This window comes from Mandrillus leucophaeus, unplaced genomic scaffold (assembly GCF_000951045.1).
Source record: "Mandrillus leucophaeus isolate KB7577 unplaced genomic scaffold, Mleu.le_1.0 Scaffold240, whole genome shotgun sequence".
NCBI classification, from domain to species: Eukaryota; Metazoa; Chordata; class Mammalia; order Primates; family Cercopithecidae; genus Mandrillus; species Mandrillus leucophaeus.
This window is the reverse complement of record NW_012102477.1, coordinates 1,618,705-1,623,603: the sequence shown is the minus strand read 5'-3', so window position 1 is coordinate 1,623,603 and position 4,899 is coordinate 1,618,705. Positions and strand designations below refer to the sequence as shown.

The 4,899-nt window shown below is 48.3% G+C and overlaps 1 protein-coding gene across 1 annotated transcript in view; it reads left to right on the top strand.

The window, feature by feature from the left end:
- The first annotated feature begins 523 nt into the window (after window positions 1-523).
- The window catches only part of FLYWCH1 (FLYWCH-type zinc finger 1), a 35,181-nt gene continuing 30,805 nt past the window's right edge, over window positions 524-4,899 (top strand). The window contains 2 exon segments of the mRNA XM_011982651.1: window positions 524-768; window positions 1,678-1,792. The gene's annotated coding sequence lies outside the window, so the exon portion shown is untranslated.

The following is a 4,899-nucleotide window of genomic DNA, read 5'->3' as shown; positions in this document are numbered from 1 at the left end:
CCAGTGACCTTGCACTTTTGCGGATCTGGACGCACCCCGCTCCGGCTTCTGACTCTATAGATCTCCGGTGACGGCTTTCGAACTTTGCTGACCCATAGCCGACACTGAGAAATGCCTTTTACGCGTGTACACTGCGCCTGTGGGTCTGGATGACTGAAGCACAAGTTTAAAGGGAGACGCTTGTTTAAGCTCACATGACGCAGCTGGATCTGTTCGGATTCAATTCCGTTCCATTCTCTTCCACCCGGTTCCAAAAGGCCTCGGCTAACCCATGGAGCCTGCACATAACGGGTCTGACGTAGTTGAAACCCTGGCTGGAAACCCTGCCCGTTGTTCCCTTTATTCCTTGTCCTGGGAGGAAACTGAACTTCCATAGTCAGATAATCATGTGCGAACTCCAATTCCGAAGAAACGGCTTATTTTTATTTTCATATGTCTGCTTTCCAGGGTCAATATGATTTCCAGGGCTTGATCTAGATTTTCTCGTGTAATTCTATCATGTTTCTCTTATTCCTCTCCCAAATGCTACTGGCGGCACGTGTGGAAGGAACAAGGCTGAGGTTGGGACTACATTGTGGAGCGTTTATGACACCCAGCTGATGATGCACTAAAGCTGGAGATGGAGATGATTTAACTGGGGAGAGACAGGCTGAAAGTTAAGCTTTAGGAAGAGTGGCCTGTCAGCACCCTATAGGGAGAATTGGAGTGGCTGCTTGCCAGAGCTGGCAAGATCGTTCAGAGGCTTTGGCTTGGGCTAAAGAGGTTGTGGTAAGGGATGATGTCCTGAGGTGGTGGGAATGGAAAGGAGAGGGAAGATGGGTATATCAGGCATAAAGGGAGAGAGATTTGAGGATGCATTAAGCTATGGGAAGGAGTAAATAAACTTCGCTAAGATTATGATGGAGGGTGATTGGGGAATACCTGGCTGGGGGCGTCTGATTGGCCAAGCTCTCCCTTTCTGTGCCCTCTGATTTCTAAGTTACTTTGGAGCTGTGGCTCTCGGGCAATTTTGCACCCCAGGGAACATTCTGCAATGCTGATGGTCACAACGTGTGGTAAGGCATGACACTAGGATCTGGCAGGTAGAGACCGGGGATGCTGCTGAACACGCCACGCTGAACAGCACAGCCTCCCACAGCAGAATCATCTGGCCCAAAATGTTGACAGTGCTGAGATTGTGAAGCTCATTTTGAGTCAATTTTAATTATCTGGGCATCTCTGCCACCTTCAGCCTCTCCAGGAGGAAGGTCTGTGTGCACCCACTGAGCGTGTGCTATCACCATAGGGGTTCATGTCCAAGGCAAGTGCACCTCCAATGCTCATGGCTCAGTTGTGGGTAGGTGGGAGGTGGGTAGACATTGGAGTCTTCCAGGAGCGCTTTTTTTTTTTTTTTAAACTTTGTAGAAATGGTGTGTGTGGAGGGGTGGTCTCGAACTCCTGGGCTCAAACAATTCTCTCACCTGAGTCTTTCAAACTGCTGAGATGACAGGTGTGAGCCACCTTGCCACCAGCCCATTCAGAAGCTTTTTAAACAAAGCGCCTTCTCTCCTCCTGCTCCTATTCCTCAGCACCCCTGCTGCACCTGGATGCAGAATGCCTTGTTCTTCTGTAACACTCGACAGTGCATGGAATAATTTCACTTGGGATATTTCATTTGCCACTTTTCTTTCTTCACAGGTGAAACCAGCCCAGAGAAGTTACAGGATTTTCCCCCGGGGTCTCCTGCCCAGCAAGCCAGCGCCGTGACCCAGGTGTGGGAGATGATGGTGGCGTCTCTCACTCACGTGTAAAGGTAATTCTGTTGCTCCTTCAGCTGCCAAAAGAGCCTCCTGGTTTTCCAGCCTTACTGATTAGAGTTTGGACCCGCTGGTGTCTGAAAGACACCTGACAGTTGCTGACATGTGACCCTTAGGTCTATACTGAGCCCTTGTGGCCACCAGCAGGACCGCAGTGTCCCAGCAGGCTACACTGAGCCCTTGTGGCCACCGGCAGGACCGCAGTGTCTCAGCAGGCCATCTGGCATTGCACTCAAATTGCTCCGCACCCACAGTTCTGGGAGATGGGGAGAGAGGATAAGAGTGATGCACCATAAACTGAGACTTTGGAGCTTTCCGTGCACATCTGCCAGCCCATGCTCCATTCACTTAAGAAATCTGTACTGAGTGCGGCCAGGCACGGTGGTTCGTGTCTGTAATCCCAGCGCTTTGGGATGCCGAGGCGGGCAGATCACCAGAGGTCAGGAGTTTGAGACCAGCCTGGCTAATATGGTGAAACCCTGTCTCTACTAAAAATACAGAAAATGTAGCTGGACGTGGTTGTGGGTGCCTGTAATCCCAGCTACTCAGGAGCCTGAGGAGCAGAATCGCTTGAACTCAGGAGGCAGAGGTTGCAGTGAGCCAGAATCGAGCCACTTCACTCCAGCCTGGGTGACAGAGTGAGACTGTCTCAAAAAAAAAAAAAAAAAAAAAAATTTGTACGAATGAAGATTGAACATCACAAAAGAAACACATTAGGGCCCCTGTATCTACCACAAAACAACAGGTATCCACTGTAGAAAAAAAAAAAAATGCGCTTACAGTAACAGAAGTTTCATAAAATATACTTGTTTTTTGTTAAATGCACTGAAAATTTCTTTTTTTTCCCCCCCGAGACAGAGTCATTTTGTTGCCTAGGCTGGAGTGCAGTGGTGCGATCTTGGCTTACTGCAACCTCCATCTCCCAGGTAGGTTCAATCAGTTCTGCCTCAGTCTCCTGAGCAGCTGGGATTACAGGCACGCACCACACCCGGCTAATTTTTTTGTATTTTTAGTAGAGACAGGGTTTCACCGTGATGGCCAGGCTGGTCTCGAACTCCCGAGCTCCGGCTCACTGGCTCTTTAACAATAAGTGAAATCTTTAACATGTGTTTGTTTTACATGAGTATAAAACAGTTTTATTTCCTTTGTTTTGGTCTAGGGCACTGTTTTTCAAACTGCTTAGTCATTGGTGTTAAAATCATTAGGTTCCAGTCAGCAATTTTTAAAATTACATGGGCTGGTCGTGGTGGCTCATGCCTGTAATCCCAGCACTTTGAGTAGCCAAGGTGGGCAGATCATGGGAGGCACAGGCAGGAGAATGACTTGAGCCCAGAAATCGGAGGTTGCAGTGAGCTGAGATATAGCCACTGCTCTCCAGCCTGGGAGACAGAAGGCGACTCTGTGATGGGGGGGAAAAAAAAAAAAAGAGAATCCAAAGAATAATCTGAAAGATTCTAGATCAGGAATATTGAAGTGAATGTGCAAATGGAGGCAAAACTGGCCTCTTCCACAGTGGGGGAATTTATTTACATGTCTGTATTTTATTTATTTATTTATTTATTTATTGAGATAGAGTCTTGCTCTGTTGCCCAGTGCAGTGCAGTGGCACGATCTCAGCTCACTGCAAGCTCTGCCTCCCAGGCTCACACCATTCTCCTGCCTCAGCCTCCCAAGTAGCTGGGACTACAGGTGCCCACCACCATGGCTGGCTAATTTTTTTGTATTTTTAGTAGAGACGGGGTTTCACCGTGTTCACCAGGATGGTCTCGATCTCCTGACCTCGTTATCTGCCCACCTTGGCCCCCCAAAGTGTTGGGATTACAGGTGTGAGCCACTGTGCCTGGCCGTATTTCTTTAAATAGAAAAAGAGACGCCAGGCCTGGTGGCTCACACCTGTAGTCTCAGCACTTCAGGAGGTCGAGGTGGGAGGATCACTTGAGCCTGGGAGTTTGAGGCTGTAGTGATTGCACCACTGCGCTGCAGCCTGGGCAGCAGAGCTAGACCCTGTCTCCTATATGCTAGAATTACTTTGCATTTTTCTCAGCTGTTCACAATTTACAGAGTTGTACAAATAGCTCAAAGAGGAGAATAAGATAATCTGGAAAGATGTGTTCTAAACAATGTATCATTTTCCACTGAAGCACACATTTTTCTTTTGATCTCATAATCAAGGAAATTTTTTTTTTTTTTTGGAGACGGAGTCTTACCCTGTCACCTAAGCTGGAGTGTGGTTGTGTGATCTTAGCTCACTGCAACCTCTGCCTCCCGGGTTCAAGCTATTCTCCTGCCTCAGCCTCCCAAGTAGTTGGGATTACAGGCACACACCACCACACTCAGCTAATTTTTGTATTTTTTTTTTCAGTTCTAATTTTTGTATTTTTAGTGGACTTGGGGTTTCACCAAGTTGGCCAGGCTGGTCTCAAACTCCTGACCTCAAGTGATCTTCCCGCCTCGGCCTTCCAAAGTGCTGGGATTACAGGCGTAAGCCACTGTGCCTGGCCAAGGAAATGTATTTTTGATTATAAGGCTGATCTCATTAGATTTGGCCTGATTATGTAGTACTCATTTACCAGATAAGCTCACCTGAATTTGCCTTGCTGGAAGTCTCCATAAGGAACCTTAGACTTTGGAAAGTCTGTTGTTTCGGCCAGGTGCCGTGGCTCACACCTGTAATCCCAGCATTTTGGGAGGCGAAGACGGGCCAATCACTTGAGGTCAGAAGTTCGAGACCAGCCTGGCCAACATGGTGAAATCTCGTCTCTACTAAAAACAAAAATTAGCTGGGCGTGGTGGTGCGCGCCTGTAATCCCAGCTACTCAGGAGGCTGAGGCAGGAGAATTACTTAACCTGGGAGGTGAAGGTTGTAGTGAGCTGAGATCATCCAACTGTACTCCAGCCTGGACAACAGAGTGGGACTCCATCTCAAAATGAAAAGAGAGGCCAGGCGTGGTGGCTCACGCCTGTAATCCCAGCACTTTGGGAGGCCGAGGCGGGCAGATCAGGAGGTCAGGAGATGGAGACCATCCTGGCTAACCCTGTCTCTACTAACAAAATACAAAAAATTAGCCAGACGTTGTGGCGGGCGCCTGTAGTCCCAGCTACT